The sequence below is a fragment of the Gambusia affinis genome, linkage group LG02 (assembly GCF_019740435.1).
Source record: "Gambusia affinis linkage group LG02, SWU_Gaff_1.0, whole genome shotgun sequence".
Lineage (NCBI taxonomy): Eukaryota > Metazoa > Chordata > Actinopteri > Cyprinodontiformes > Poeciliidae > Gambusia > Gambusia affinis.
The window spans coordinates 10,858,804-10,876,769 of NC_057869.1; positions in this window are offsets into that span (position 1 = coordinate 10,858,804).

Sequence of the window (17,966 nt, forward strand, 5' to 3'; positions counted from 1 at the left end):
TATTATCTTGCATAAAGTGGAACAAATGTAGACTTGACTTTCCATCAGAATAGAGAACGGAGAAAACAACAAACCAAACAGACTAAGGCTACGTTCATACAGCAGGTATTAATGGTAAAAAAAAACTTGTTTTATCAAGTCCAGAGGACTCCTTAGTTCTTTAGACTCACATTCAGTCATTCACCCATTCATGCACACATTCATATGCTGATGTGTAAACTGTAAACAAAAGCCAATGACTATGGGCCCTCCTTGTTCTCTTTTTTACAAGCCAGTATGCTTTCTGTAAAACTGAGTTTGGCTGTTAGAACATCACCTCTTTTCTAACCTGGCCCTGTTCAGCTGAGGTTTTTTTTGTACTACCTGTGTTAATGGGTCCAAAAAATGTTTGCAGATGAATCAGCTGACTTAGTCAAAACAAACATATAAAGGTTTAGAATTTTTAACAATTGACTTCAACTTGGCACAAATCAGATTTTTTTGGAAATGAAGAGATCAGAATTGGCCCATTCAATCTTCCACGAAAAGGTTGGATGTAGGTAATAAAAAAAAATCAGATTTGGGTTACATTCGTCCGCTGTGTGAACATAGCCTAACATAAAACTTGTCTCTATAGCATGCATTGTGCTATTACCTATGTGTTTTTTAGATGGTGTGGGGGTGATGGGAGTGGAGCTGGAACAAATAAGATATTATTAGAATTATGGACAAATGTTAGGTACTGCAGAAATGCTCCATTGTGCCTCAGTTAGTTAGTGTAGCATATCTGTGTTTGTGTAAATGGGTATTTCAGAGGTTTGCAGGCAGATGTCAAACAGTTAAGGAACCTCATAGACCTACTGACAACTCTCTCAGTAACTGGGAACCTTGGGACACAAGACAAGTATTGTGTGTGGACGGGTGAAAAGGAGAGCAGAGGGAAGGGAAACAGACGTGACCTACCTCCCTGTATCCCATCCCATCTGCATCCTGACATCTGACAGAACCATCACATTCAACTATTCTATGGAAGTGTGTGTGTGTGTGTGTGTCCCACATCTAGTAGAAAGGTAATATTATGTAAATAGCCTCACATATGTCATCTATGAGAAGATGGGGATGGACACACATTCATGCATACACACACTTTCCACCTCTCTACACACAGCCTAATGCCCTTAGGGTTGGGGGGTCTTGGCCCCTGTCTCATTTCTTTGGGTCAGTTTCTCACACTTGTGACAGGGTCACACACCTCTCCTCTCATTGTTAACCTGCAGTAAAAAGTCACACAGCCAGATACTCAAAAGTGAGAGTAGGTGTATGTGAGTGATTAACTGAGAAGAGTGTGTATGAGATGGAAAACTGACAACTGTGTATTGTGTGTCTGTGTGACAAGAGAATTGGAGACAAGAGACGGAGAAACCTCTACACTTTACCAAATTATCAATATGCCAGACTGCTAGCTTGCACTTTTTAGTCAACATTTTGCCCGATCTTCCCAGTGTTGAGAGTCGGCATTGACCTTTTTGGGAGGTTTTCAGTGGTTCAAAACAAAACATAAATTTGTTAATTGCAGTAAGACTTTTTGATATTATCAGGAACTTGTATTTAAACACAGCAACATGGAGAGCATCAGCTCTCAGGATGGCTATTAATGGCAGGTGTGAACACGGGCAAAGACACCAATTATAAATATCAATACAAACATACTCAAACCTATGATGAACATCGAATCACCAAATTGTCTGGCTTGCTTTTGAACTGTGGGGTTAAACTGGAGTAACCAGTGAGAAACCTCACAGGCAATGAAAGGGGATGAAAAATTTTCAAAACTTTGCAGATGACAGTGCAAACAATGTAACCTAAGGGGAACAACTTTTACGACCTTTTACCCTCCTGAAAGCATCTCTGTCCATTTTAATTCACAGACAGAAAGCTTTCACCTCAGCTTAGATGTGTTTTCATCCATTGCTGACATACTGGAGAACATTGTTTTGAATATTGCTAATGGAAACTGGATACAGAGAAAAATATCCTTACAATGTGGTACTATGACTATTTTTTGTAAAACACAACAGAAGTAAAATGTAGACTATGTAGAATAAAAACCCTATAAGTTTTAAGGATCATTTATATAGTGCCTTATTTTGTACAAGGATCTTATTTCTGCCCAGAGATGCATAAGGTGGTGTTAGTGATTTCTATTTTATATATAAAAATAAGTCAATTTCATTACAGTGACTGACAGGATAGCACTATTTTTGTGAGTATATGTGAATGCATGTGATCCTGTGTGCATGAGTTAGCTAATGTTAAGTCTAAGGAGTGGTCACAGGTACACAATAGGATTATGACCAACACCTATCTAGTTGTGTCTGCAAGAGGGAAGCACTGCCCACTGCCAAAGCCTGCTGAATTCCAAATGGTGGTTTCCAGCTGATGAAAAGCCAAATGAGGTCTTAAGATGAATATGGAAATTAGTAAAGAGGTGTTGTGATAAGCTACTGTACAAAACGAAAGGATTCGTAGGAAAGCTGTGTTAGTTGCATATCGCAAAATCTTTACTCTGGTGGGTTCAAATTCAGCCTAATAAGTTCAAAATTTCCTGGAGTACTCAGGCCAACAATTTTGGAAAACAATACTACAAAGGTGCAAAACAGTAACAGTATTAAAGAATAACATACTTTCAGATAGAAGGTCTAAAAGGCACTCTTGAGCTAACAGCCAAAAGTGAACTTCAGACCATGGTAACCTTCACTTTGCCTTATCACGACCTTGTAGAAAGTTCCATGTGTACCAGTTTCACTGTCCTCTTCTGGTTTTTTTCCCCTCGTTTCTCCTAACTTTCTCCTCTTCTCTCCACAATTGGTGCTCTGTATCCTTTTGTTTTTGTCCTTCATCTCTCTGTCACCAGGTCCCTTCCATCAATACAAAACTGTCAGTCACAGGAGTGACAATTGGCAGCTGTCGATGTATTGTAGAGGGTCGCCACTCTCTATACAGGCTTCAGATCCTAAAATGCTATCAGCTGCCAATACAAATACACACACACACACACACACACACACACACACCGATCGCCACATGTTCAGAGATACTATTTTCTCTTTGCATCCTCATCACACTTTATCATCGCTGACACAGGAAAATTTGGTTTGGTAGCAACAAGATCAGATCAGATGAGGAAACAAAGAACCACATTCTGACTATTCACTCTTTAGCTGAATGTGTGCACATGCACACTACACACACTACTAATAAAGGTCTTTGACACAACCTAAAGTCACTGACACATGGCTCCCCCTACTGGAGACCTACAAGACCTTAGCAATGACATCTGGGTCATTGATTACAAGGTAGTACAAGATTCATTGCTTGATTCATTCATCTTTCTATTGATATTGTCTTTTCTACCTCATTTTTGAGTGCATCTTCTACGGACGCTCTCATATGAATGCATGTCAGTCATTTCATAAAGTTTCAGCATTTATTGTTTTTAATCCCCTCTATTGATGTCTAACTACCACATTAAAAATGAATCCAGAGGTAATAAGCCTAGAAGAATGGAGAATATATTTTCCCTTTTCAGTACTCTTATCAAATTAAAAAGTTGCACAATTAGGCAAAAAGCAAAGCCTTATGTTTTGTTATTTTGTATATGTGTCTGAGATGTTTTCTAATGCAAGTTAAAATGAAATAAATTTTTAGTGGATTCATTATCCCTCACGTATGTTATGGGAAAAATAATTAGGGCAAATATCAAAATCCAAATGTGTCCTTTTTTGAGTTTTTATGCAATAATTTTGACACATTTTAGTCTTATTTAAAACTTATTTGACCATTGAATTTTATAATTTTAAAACTGATTGAGTATACAGAGAAAAAATGTATATAGTCAACGCCAACTGGAGGGATACATTCCTCCTCTTTGCACACATGGTGTCCATCCGTATGAGAAATGTGATTACAAATGAAAGTGTGAATGAGAGTGCGGAGTGCCACAGCTGGTATGGCATCTGGCTTGGCATATCGTTGCCCAGCCTCGCCCACTGCCTGCGTGCTCTAATGTGGCTGTCGACAAGCCCATTAAGAAGCCATTACTAAATGCTCTGTCTCAGCTCCCGTTCCACGCCTTACAGCACAGACCCAAGGGAATATAAGCAACATGAAGTGAGCGAAGGGAACAAGAGGAAAAAAGGTTTGACTTTTTTGTTTTCAATTTATTTATTTATTTTAAAGTGGCAACAAGTGTTAACAGAACAGGACAAAAAGAACCATGAAACATTTGTGCTAAAAGCTAAATTAGATTTTTATCAAAAAAGAAAAAAAAAACTGTCAATTTTGTGACAAAGACTGACTCTGAAGCCACTTTTTATTTAACCATCAGAGCAGAATAGGAAGCGAAGGAGCTTAGCTTCAGGGCACAGAAGGTTCCGATGTGCAGTTTGAACTTTCAAAGAAGGTTCAAAGTTAAACTAAATAATTAAAGTTGTATTTTCTCCAAGAGCTAACACAGTCTGAAAAAGTTTTAGATTTCCTGAATTTGATTTTCAAGAAATATATTTGTGCGAAAGGAGGTAACTTTTAACATTAAGATTAGACTGTCTTTCAAACATAAAATTTTTATTCAAAAAGTTAATTATTGATTATACAGGGACTAACTCTCCAGCTTAAGAGTCACAATGCTGATGGCCACCAGCACCCTTGAGGCCTTTGCTTTCCACAACATCTCTGCGTTGCTGCAAGAATGTTCCAGAGAAAGCTGTGTACACAGTAATTTAAGGTTGTGAAAGTGATAGAGGGATGCATACTTTTCTGTGTATCTAAGACAGGAGATCATATCTTTGATGGATGCTTTTTTTCTAAAGCCTTGCTGTTTGGGTCTTTTGACAGACAGGAATTGGGTGGTTTCGCCTGATAAACTTGTCACCATGCAGCTGCTTCTTTCATCATCTCTGCAATGACGAAGTAGATTATTGTGGTTTTTGAGCTTCTCCAGTTTCTCTAACTGTGTTTGGTGGAGTTTGAAGTGGTAATATTTCCAGTAGCATCCATCACATGGTGTCCAGTGTTCCTGTTGTCGGTGGTGGTTGATGATGTCAGAGGTTGGTTCTCAGATCCAAACTCCTTGGGAGAAGGTCTGGGTCTTCACAGGACATTGTGGGAAAACTAATTTACCTGGGAGGTCTTTAATTGGTCATTGGTCTCATTAGTCAGCAGAGCAAAGATATTGGTGATGTTGATTTCGGGTGTGGCGCAGACAACAAATACTTTGTGGAAGAGTCTGATTGGAAATTTCAGCCTCAACTAAGAAACTAGCAGGCACTGTCTGGACTGTTCCAGGTCCAGTGGTGAATCATTTTCTAAGAAAGTAATGTGTTGTTGATAAAAAGGTCTTTGGGTTAACAGTGAAGTAGCAGCCAGTTACTACTGTATATTAGCAGTTGACAGGTATGGGCAACAACACTTCATCAAGTCCATCAAGTGAACATCAATAGAACTACAAATAAGAAAGAAATGTTGTCACAGCTGTATCTTGGTTTTCATTAGTATATCAACTAGTATTGGTTACCAATTATGTATGGTTTTGTCTGTATATGCATGAAAAACGATGAATTGCTCTTATGAGTGACTGGGACAACCTTTTCTCTTAAGGACTGAAGCCCTCTATCTCTACGAACACACTTATAAAGCACACACACATTTACATTAGTGTATGTGGCACAAGGTAAGGGTTGAGTTTTCTGTAAAAGTTTGTGCGTCTGCACCGGCTGCTGGAACTAAGCGGGGCTTTTAATCATGACTGTAACAGGCAACATTACCGGCAGCAGCAGCAGGCTAATGATGAATGCCCGAGCCTCTGTGAAAACCCTGACCTCTTTTTCTGCTGTGATGCACAAAATGCTCTTGTTCTCTCACAGAAAGACACAAATGCACATGCATTAATGCACACACACATGTAAGCTGTCAACAATATGTATATCTTAACATACAAACAACAGAGTTATAGAAATGTAAATTAAAAACATATGCACCCAGGCACAAATACACCTTGTTTTTGCATCCATGACTTCACAGCAGGCCTGATTGCACTGAGAAAGGTGTTGCGCAACTATGACAATTACAGATGGAACTTGTATATTAATTTACCCTCTTAATAAAATGGAACAGAAAGATTATATAAATTTTTGAACTGGAAGACGCCAGAAAGAGGCCAATATAGGGATAAAGACAAGAAAATGCAGATGGAAGTGACCTTAACCTAAAATGTAAATGAGAAAAAAAAACAAGATTTTGAAATTGAAATAAAAGGATTAAAAATATATCTGTGACAAAAAACCGATGGGCATAAAATATGAAGAACAAAGGAATTCCAACCAAGGGAGTGAGTAGTTATAAACGAGTATAAAGTTTTGATGAAGGACAAACTAATGTCAGGGATTGGGGCGGTTCGGGCTTCCTGCTCCGCGGCTACTGCATGTGATCCCGCCTGTCACTCACACTCCATCGCCATGACAATCATCATAATGCCGACGCCTGGAGGTGGGGACAAGCCTGTCCTTGTAACAAACAAAACCCTTCCTCGATCTGACGACAACAACTCCTGAGAAAGTCTGACACACACAGATTCACACACAGACACACAGTTGACTGTAATTCATTGAAGTCACAAATAAAAACTGTGGCACAGGAAAATCAAAGGATGTTCCAGTTTAGATTGAAAATGAAAACTGTTTATCAGTAACAATAATGTGATGTGATATGCTACTGTCACTGTTTTTAGAGCATGGTGCATGCATTGTCAAACATATTCATTGTACAATATGCATCATGTGACTGTCTACACATATGTGTGTGCGCAAACGTCAATGTACGTAGTCTGCACAATCCAATAATACATATTCACATGCGATACATGTATGATGGACAAGTGATAGAGAGACAGTGTGTGTGTGGCAGGGGGGATGTGTGGATTTGTGTTGGCCAAAGGGAACAGAGAAGGGACTTGTCAAACCAGGGAAGACATGGCAAACTGGATGGTGATGCCAGCCTTGTGTGACAGCTCACTCATGTACATACACACATTTATGCACACATGCTATTGGCCCCCTAAACCTGCCCTGGCTTGCACTCTTGAGCTGTGAAAGCTGGGACGCAGAGAGAAAACGAGACTGGTGGAACCTTCTTTAACCAGAGGCTGACTGGTCCGTGTGTGAGTGTTTGTGTGGGATTGTGGTGGAGTGGGGTTCAAAGTGTCACATCAATTTGTGGCTGTGTTGTTTCTGCAAGAGGCTAACCCCACTGCCACTTAAGCTTAGCCCAACAGTGAACAGCATACTGACAGACAGGACGCATACAGGAGATGGCCTGCGCAAACACACGCAGGCCATCTCTAGCTGCAAACATGTAAATGAATTATTTAGATGAGTAATTAGTTTGCTAATTTTGGAGATCATGTAAAATATTAGTTTTTTGCAGTTTAAGTCTGATAAGGAGCAAACATATGATTTGGGATTAGATCAAATATGGATTTATTCAAGACTCATTCTTAAATCTGTGTTTAATTTGGCTGTTCAGAAAACTTCAGGTTTTGTCAGTGAAACTCCTTTTTGAAGTGACTTTAAGACATTTACCATTAAAGAAGACGGCGCCTAAAGATTTAAATAATTTAGCACAACCTTTTTTTAGCAGTCTGATTTATTAATTTTATGGTTCAGATGACGTGAGCCTGCCTTTGCTCCCCTTTGCACCAACAGCTCCTTCCACAAAAACGTTCAAGGTGGCATCAAGGTAGTAATTTGAGGTAATAATGTAAAAGCATAAATGAGACTCTGAAATCATTTCTGATGAGAGATGCAAGAAGATGTGGTATATATGTTTAATATGAAGAATTGCACTGATTTTATCTGCATTTATAGTTTTGAAAAAAATATTGTGTGGAGATTTTCTTTACATTGCTCTTGTTGATCCGCAGTTCTGGCTTTATTTTTGAGAATATTACTGGAATGTAACTGCAAGATTTATGAACAACGGATCCCAAGAAGTTCAGCTGTGCCAGTTTGTGACATAAATGTTTTGTGGAAAAGGCTGTTGAGACTTGGCAGTCCAATAAGCACAGGGACACTGCTGATAGGTACCAACCACTGCAGACTGGTAACAGTCACAAAATCTCAAAATTTGAAGATGCTCTGAATCTGAATCTAGTTTCTTGTTCAAATCTGTATACTTCATTATTTGATGATAATAGGTTAATTTGCTGCCAAGCACATTCCATACAGTAACAGGGCTTCTGTTACTGTATTGTTATCCACCTCACCTATAGGGGGTGATAGTAGTACACCACCATAATTGGTATATAGAAATGCCTGTAAGGAGGCCAGGATCTGTGCAACTTATACAGTAAAATGTCTTGACTCAGATGCTCAAGTAATGGTTGAGCTGAAATCTCATTTTGAAAAGTATCAAACCACTTGCCTAAAAAATATTAAACAATGCCTCCATATATCCCTGAGCTCTGAGCAGTTAGCTGAGGTGGAGTTGCTGGTTAGACACCCCCAGGGGTGACCTGGCCTGAGCCCAGACCACTTTAAGCACTTGTCTCCATTAACAGGCTCCCAGATATTATTATGCTCCCTTGGGACCATGCATGATCTAACCAACCATTTACCCTCTCCCTCTCTTTTCTATTTCTCTCTCTTGTGTCTGCCTCTCTCAGCCTTGATGTTACTCTATGAAAAAAGACAGCAGGGAGAAAAATATGAGATTGATTTATTTGGTTCGGTGTTCTTTGCGATGTAGTCCTCTCCCACTCTTTCTTCTGTTTTCTCTCTCTCTTTCTCTGCAAATTGAAACCAATTAGCGGGTAGAGCACTTGTAGTGGGGAATGTAGGGCAAGCGTGGAGTAATAAAAAAGTATTGACTTTTCTGTGACTGTATGCGGCGTGAAAGGGGTGCCGCGGCCTTGTCCGACATGAAAGGAGCTCCATTAATTTCACTTATTTCACCCAGGCCCCTGTCAGAAGGCCCTAATGCATCCCAGGCACACTTCTCACATGCAGGCACTCAGACAGCGCAACACAGCTCCTGCCTAGTTACCAAATGAGTTTATATTTTATATCAGAGTGACAGAGAGAGAGAGAGAGAGAGAGAAGTGGAGGAGAATAGAGTAATTTCTAATTCACTTATTGAGACAAAAAGTGAGGCCTTTCAAATGTAGCTAATTATGGCCTATCTTACCATGTTCATCCCTCTTCTGTGTCATTGGAAAGCAGGGGGTGAAGGCCTATGTTAAAGAAAAACCTCTCAAACTGGCTACATATACAATTTAATTTAATTCATGCTCTCCAGCTCAAGTAAGTTGTTCAAAGATAGTCAAAACAATCAAAATGAAATAGCTTATACAGATCTATAAATTAGAATATTATAAAAAAGTGGATTTATTTCAGTCACTCCATCACTAAATGACACATATTCCCATTCACGTATCATGAAAATACACATGTATGAAAATATTTGTACTTTCATACACATATTTGGGGATGAAAAAAATCTTATTTCTATTAAAAGAAATTTATAGAGATTAATTTCTATTAATTTCTTTTAACAAAAATTGAAGCCTTTAGTTCTATGAATTATGATTTTCTGCTTACAGCTAACAAAAATAGGACATTTAAGATTAGAATATCACATCAGACCAGTATAAAAAACTTATTAATAAGAAAATATTTGCCTGATTTTAAACTTTATCTATTATTTATCAAACTGGTAAATTTTAAGGAACAACAGATAAAATGATTTATGCATTTAAATATTAAAAATATGTTCTACCTACCAAAATATTATGCATATCAATATATTGTCAAGAATTTGTTTCTTGTACTCACACTCCATTGGCATGGCAATCTTTTGTCAAGGAAATTATTCAGGTTTTTAACAACAATAAGTGAATAACTTAAATAAATAAATAGCGTCTTAGCACACTTTTCACAGACGGTGGTTCTAGTGGGTCTTCGTAGTGCTATCTGGTAAATTCCATTCATGTGCATTTCTACTTACACTTATGTCTGTATCTAAGCTTGTGCTTGCAGGTAAATTCATGTATTCATGCATGCGTGTGATAGAAAGAGACACCACCGATGTGTTTGTGTGTGCATGCATGTGAGCAAGAGAGAGTGAAGAGTGAGAGGCTATCTGAAGACAGAAACTAATCAGGGTGTGTGAGATAAGAAAGCAGCCTTTATGGTGTATGGTAATCAGACCCCCCCTGCACCACACACCCCACGGCCTGCCACCACCATGCATAATCACCACGACTTATTCACATGATTGATGAAATATGCGTCTGTGAAATCTGAGCCATGTTTGTTATCGTCCCTTTTTCCAATTCTCCCCTCTCTCGTTTCTTCTCTCTCAATCTTTTTTTTTGTCATATTCAACCTCTTCGCCCCTCTCTGTATCTGCAGTGGCCTAAGATGTTTGGTACCATGTACAAACAAGAAATTACACACACAGCATGGGGTCTTTCTTACACACATGCACAACACAACCACTCTCACTCGGTTTGTCTCATAAAGAATTAATATAATTCATGGCAGATGCATATGAAAAGCAATATCATTGGAAGGGAATTATGAGGGAAAAGGGGGAAAAAAGACAAAGATGAGAGACCTTGAAGATGTATTAATTGTTCTGTCCTGCAGAGAGAAGCATTTGCTGGATTAGAGTGTGATGAGAAGAGATGTGATAGATGGAGTTAGATAGACTCTAGAGCTTCCCTGCCTGACACTCTGTTGAATTAATCAGAGAACAAATGCTAAATTTACAACTGCAATTGAAGCAAAAATATATAAAAAAAAATAGGCAGCAACTTCTCACTCACAAACAGGAAGTGTCTGACCAAGGTGCCAAAGATGTAATTAATTAGAAAAGGTCTCCAGAACAACCATCAAGGGAAAAAAAACTAACCTCAATATTAGTTGGAATTATTAGAACTCCATGGCTAAAACAGAAACCATCTGAATGTTGTGGGGTTTTTTCCCCCTGTGACATATGTTGCTGTCTTTTGGATGACAACAGGCATGTTTTAGTGCGAATCTAGATTACCACTTATAACAGTCTGGTATTTCCTCTGATTTAAAAAAAAAAAACAAAAGCCCACACCACTGTAGAAATTTCAACTGATTCTTTGCACTAGTTTGTTTCTAAAATAAAAATGTTGTCAAACACATGTAAATGTGTTGACTTTGCTTTTATACTGCAACATATGGTGCAAAGGAAACAGACTTGCTCCCTTGTTGATTTTTGTTCCACTATGAAAAAGGTGATCAGAATACAGATACTGTTTGATCCATCCAGCACCAAGTATGGCACAAAAGACAAAGATGGGTTGTGTAAAGCGATCCAACAGGGCTTAGATTTGGGCTAAAAGTAGACACAGTTTAGGAAGGAGGGGGCTGAGACTGAGTCCAAGATTAAGACTGGGGCTGGTGAATTAAGGCCCGGAGCCTCGGGGTGCTATTACACATTTATAATGAGAAAGGGAGGAGAGGGAGGCTCGCCTTCCACCTCGACACACCTTAGATTAAATATGCACAATTCCCATGCAAAACGGGCTGCGAGCAGACAGACCTGCAGTGCTGTCTAATCCCCTGTGCTGGAGTTGTTTCAGCCAGGGTTAACAGGCTCATCAGTCAACACAAGCTGCTTTGCACAGGACATCAGAGCCATTTGCAGTTATAAGGGCTTGTGATTGCTTCCTTTTCCAGGTCCCACCACATGCCACACCACACCAGCCTCTCTCACACAGTCACAGACTGGCCCCTGGACATATGAACCTGTAATAAGACATATCCAGGAAGCGCGTATGAGACATTGCAGAGATAAAAGCAGCGCAGCCCGTCCGAGATAAAAGTGTGACTTTCACATACATATCAAGCGGCTTATCAAGTGCAAAACCAAGGATAACAAACACAAACACATACTGGATAAACAAGACTCACACACAGTGAGACATTCTGTTGCATACACACAGCTGGTAATAGTTAGAGAAACACAGATTAAAAATACATCTTATATTTGCATTTAAAAGATACTTTCTGGCAAGTTTTTGAATGAAAAAAAAAAATAAAAAAAACTCATGGAAGTCCAGAAAATGTATACTGTCTGCTGTATCCTTGGTGTCCGTCTACACCATAGCTTTAACGCAATCTATTTGCATTTCACAGCCCGGTTTGACTTCTATCACCAAACACACTGCTGTATGAGAGGCCTGTCATGTTCCTCAAGTATGAGTGCGTGTGCATGTATTGTGCGAGGAGGGGTTGGGGGGAGTTGAAACTAGGTACTGCACATAAAGAAAACAGAGAACTAGTGTGCACACAAACAAGGCAGCAAAGCAAAGAAAGAGTGATGACAGGAAAAAAAAGATAGAAAGTGATTATACCACACTACATGCAGTATGCTTCACTGGAGCATATCTGCACAGGGACAGACTGTCCATTAAAGAACAGGCATCCCTATTCAGCTTGTCGGCCTGCTTTTTCTTTCATCCATCCACACGTGAAGTAGAAACCATCTGCATAGACCAAAAACAGCCGCCCACTTTGATTCCACTTCAAACTAACTATAAAACCAAAGACTTTTATTGTTATGACTGTTTCATGATACTGTATGCAGTCCTGACAGGGAATGAGTTCTTGAGCGCATTAATGCAACTAAGGCAATTTGTTGAAAACATGAATCTCAATCAGTTGTGTATCAGGCCTACTTTCTTGCTGAAGTACAACCAGTCAGTTGAACTAATGTCATTACCTGACAAAAAGGGTAACTTTCATTCTGATTCAATCCCAGCTGTAAATTTTAATTTTGAATAAGTCCATAATAATCTTTTTACCAGAATGTTATTTTACATTGACCCAAACTGAATAGTGAACACAGAATTTTTCACAAGGACAGAATGTCATGTTTTCAAGTTGCCACAAACTATAATTTCACTTTAAATGTAGGTGCCAATTTTGGCTCTGAGACAGCATCCTTTGTAATAACAACACCACACATTTGTTTTTAACTTCATTCCAAAACTGGCTTTAAGCCTCCAATGAGGAAAAGTGTTTAATTTTTAGTGGTCTTTATTTATTGGTAGCTCAACATGAAGAAAGTCAGAGAGAAATAGGGAGGACATGCAGTTTACTTCAATAAATTAACATGGATGTTTTTTGGATTGTAAGATCAGGCTTGATTTCCTGTATAATGTAAAACAGCATCAACCTTCAACTAGGTGTTACTCAGCTCCAAATCAGCTGCTGCTGTGCAAAAGCAAGTCAAAGAGACTTATACCCACTCTCTATATGATCTTTCATCTCCTAAGCAACCCTAGGATAGGTCCAGGAACTGTTTTAGTAAGGAAAAGTAAAGCTACACTTGTGCAATAAGGTTTTACTGACTTTTCAATAAGTTGTACATTATTGGGTTTTCACTACAAACACCATTATAGCCAAAACAGAGATTTGCTACTTGTCAAGTGATATGTACACAAGGCCACATCACGGTATCATGTGACAGGCAGATCACTATGGTGAAAGAAATGATTACAAGTGGGAGGAGCCACATAAAACTCATGGCCACATCACATGATTATTGCACAACACAATGTCTGAGTCCAGGGACAATTTAACTCAGTTTTTTTTAAATCTCAAGATAAGTTATCTGATTATTTAAAAATTTTAAGCCAAGTTAAAAAATAATTACTTTCCACTTCACCAATGCAGAACTTCACCTTAAATAAAAGCCATGAAACAAAATATGCACACCTATTATGTTAAATGGTGTCAACTTTTTTCAAAGAAACTTGATTCAGACTTATTTCATTGAGACTGTTCAATTAATATCATTATATTAATTGAGCAGTTGGCCCTTACTGTTCCACTGTCAATATAAATGCCTCAGTAATGGAAGCTCAGTGTTGGGTTAATTGATAGATCGGAGGTCCTAAGTGAGAAGAAGTGTGGTGGTGATGGGAGGGGTGTTTTATGGCAGTGCAAATGAAGGGGAAGCAGAGTTTTACAGATGCTGTAAAACGGTTGAAGTTAGGATTCCCATTTTCCAACTGCAGAAAGAGATGGGGGTACTGAATACACCACTGAATGCATAAGAATTATCTCCACATCTAAGAAAGCGATTTTGTTGATTTTCAGTCTAACCTGAGCAGATGAGCTCAGGTTCCTGTCTATTTGAGTTGTGGAATTAACAGATGATGTATACTATTCTCAATACAAATATTCCTCCATGATTAGTCATGCATTATCTTCTGACACCACAAATAAGGCCATTTATAGTGACTGTGTGTATTTGGGTGGGGATGCTTTTTACCTTTAGCCTGTAGCTTTACTAGTGTGCAAAAACTACAATTAGCCCATAGCAGAGTACATGCAAAGAGGCTTTAACATCACCTCTGTGAGGGAAAAGTAGTGAGTGCTTAGAGTCAGTTGTACCACAGGGGAATCTAGAAGGTCAGCATTAAAGCTCAAGAGTAACTAGTGTGTTTTGTATATCAACAAATGTATCTGTTTTAGTGCTTGTGTACAAGAAAGATTAGCTTTTTATGAAAATGTGACATACATGTAACTTAAGGTTGGTTGTGATCAGACTTTTCAAAGTTGTGATGCATGTCAGTCTAATGTGAGGGGAAAGAAAGGCTCGAAGCGCATGCAGCCACAGACGTGACCACTCACTGCAGCGTACTTGATTAGCACGAAGTCTCCTAATTAGCTATCTTTTGTGGTTACAGGCAGATCCGCTGGTGACATGGCTAATAACAACCACAAAATTTGCATAAAAAGATGGGGCTTTCCCTTATTTGCATTTTAAATTAGTCAGACAATGGAAATATTCTACAGAGTTTTATCTTACAGTGAACATCACAATGTAAGTATTTTCTAGCTTCAGTTGTGGTTGGGCAGTGTTTTGTCAAAAAACATAAAACGTTTTAGGCTTTTTTTAATCCTTTCAATGAATTTTGAACATTTAACATTATATGAAGGCTATGTTTAATTGTACGCAGATAGCACAGTAGTTACAGATCTACCAAACAATATTAAAAATAAAGCTGTGAAGATGAGAAACTAGGAATTGTGATGAAAGTATTTCCATAAAGAAAAAAAAGACAAAATAAATAAAAAATAATAATTGAGAGCTATTAGAACTCATTCATCATTTAAAAAAATCTGAGGTTGCTTTTCTTTTAGTTATGGTGACATAGGTGAAATGGATGCAGTAGAGTTAGAGGAACATCTGAGCCAAAAAAAGGCAATCTTTGAAAATTCTTCCTTTCACTAAGACAAAGCACTTGTATCCTGGCCAAGTTAGAATTGGGATTGTGTAAGGAAAGAAAGACTGCCTTTCTGTGACCCACAAACAATAATCCAGGAGTCACAGTTTTTTTTCTAGTGCTTGGATTGGACTGGGGGTGCTGTGTGTATCCTGCCAAGAGTTGTGATGGTCAAACCAAAGAGTCATAGTCTGGGAAAAGGGAACAAAACTGAACTATGTTAATGATGAAGCTTCAGGCCTTGCAGAGAGGCTGAAGCAAGGGTTAGGGTGATGATTACAAGCATTGCTGGATATGGTGGCAGAGGCTGGGTGAGAGGGCTATGGTCAGGGTTGAAAAAATAATTAGAAGCACGGCTGAATAGCATTGCTAGATTATGTGGCTGGGGGGAGTTGGGTGAGGCGCAGTATGAAGATGATGAGTACCAGGGTTGAGCTGTCCACTCTACTGGCCCTGTGAGCTGTGACAAGAAGCTGTGCTGGCTGCTGTTGTAGCTGGCGGTGATGCCAATGATAGGTCTAACGCACTAATTACCACAGAGTGAGAGAAGAGAGAGAGTAAACAGAGGGGGTGAGAAGCAGAAAGATGAAGCTTCACAGAGCTGACTGAAAGTGGTAAAATATGAGGTCTGCTGAGTTTTGTGAGATGGTACTAAATGTATTCTCAGTATAAAGGCACCCATTCCTTGAAGGTTTCAGAGGTTTGTTAGATGGCATTAGTGGAAAAAAAATGGTATCATAATACCAAGGAACACAGCAGACAGATCAGGAATAAAATTCTGTATAAAGTTAAAGCAAACTTGGTTATGAAACAATATTTGAGACTGAAAGTTTCACATACCACAGTATAATGCACTGGGGTTATTTTTAATCAGCCATTCTGAGTTGTCTGGAATACAGGTCCATGAAGAAGACCTGTTAGAGGCTGCTAACTAAACTCAAGCTTGAGGAACCTTGAGGAAGATTTCAGGCAAAACCATGCATAATTTTTTCCTTCACAAGAAAATGAAATATCTGTGGTTGCAACATGACACTTTGTTGTTGACGAGGGATGACAAATGGCAGATTTTATATGATCTGTGTGGAGTGAGTGCATAAAATCAGTTCACAAGTACAGCAGTTTCAATACAATGCTTTAAAGTTACAATCTTGTCACACTACTCATGCAGCCACTCTATGTGGTTTATTACATACAAACAGCAGTCTGTCAGAGGTGTAATCCTTAGAAATAAAATGCTACAGTTGCAATTAAAAAGATATGCATGTGAGCTTAGGAAAAACGTTGTAGTCATAAATGCAGATGGTGTCAATGAAGCCTGACAGCAGCCGCAAAAACATCCTACTTCTAACTGTAACTACTAATCTTTTCCACTAAGCAGCTGCAGTTTGGTGCACGCATATGTTGGTGGAAGATCCAGATACTATGGTGTACTTAATTATATAATCCACAAATATATATACATCTGGGGCATAACCCACGAATGGAGGACTTAGCTCTCGACGCAGCTATCACAGGTTCGAGTCCCGGACCGATGACCTTTGCCACATGTCTTCCTCTCCCATTACCCACCTTCCTGTCTGGCTACTCTCAAGTAAAAGCCACTAGAGCCAATTAAACTTTTAAAAACAAAATCCTCTGCTTTTTTTTTGCTATTCTTTTATTGCAATCAGACAGAATCACGCTACACTTGTCTAAAATATCCATTATTTAGAAAATGTATATGAGATTTATTTTCTATGCTATATCTTCAGATCTACAACCTTCCCAATAAATACACAACCTTGCCAATAATTTTTAACAAACACTGCATATTGCAGAGTTTATAAAATGCATTGAGCTTTCCCCCAATCTCTCTTGTCAGCTGAAGGAGACCCCATCCACCCTCCAACTCAGCCCTCATGCTTATTTATTGCCACTTCCTGGGGCCGTGTTAGTTCATTCCCCTGTCGCTGCTCTCTTCTTCTTCCCATGCTCCTCTTGCTCTCTCTTGTTTCACTACTCGTTTCCGGGCAATTGGGTCTGGGTGCTGATGGTGGGGAGTAAGGGGCTGGGGTGGAGCTGCTGGGAACTTTGGACGTGTGTGTGTGAGTGCTGGGAAGTGAGCTAATAAAGGATGGTGATCCATGAAAGGCCTTGAGCAAAGACACAGTCAATTACCTAATGCCTGGACCTGACTGCAGGGCCCATGCTCACACATTCTCTTTCTAACAATTGCGTACACACACACACACACACACATACATACACACCCCTCCATGCTTACACCTCATTTACGTATACATGTAGATCGGGCAGTAGAGGGCAAGCTGTGAATCGTGTGCTCTTGTGTGGGTGGGTGTGCATATGCGTGTGATGGAGAGCGATGATTTATTAAATTGCTGTCACTTTTGACAAATTTGTACAACACAAGTTGAAGGTTTCAGCTCTACTGCTTCTGTGTTTTTTATCTTTTCTTTGGGGCGGGGGAGATTGTGTCTTTATGACAGAATCCAGGTAACTTTATAAACCTGTCTGGTATCACTCTTTGGGTTAAAAGCTGTATCTGTGGACACTTTATGAGTCGGCTTTACATCTGGATTTAGTATAACCAAATGTATAGTTTAAGAACTGAAGACTGAGTCCTTCTGATTAAAAATATTTCTTGCTTATTTGGAAAACAAGT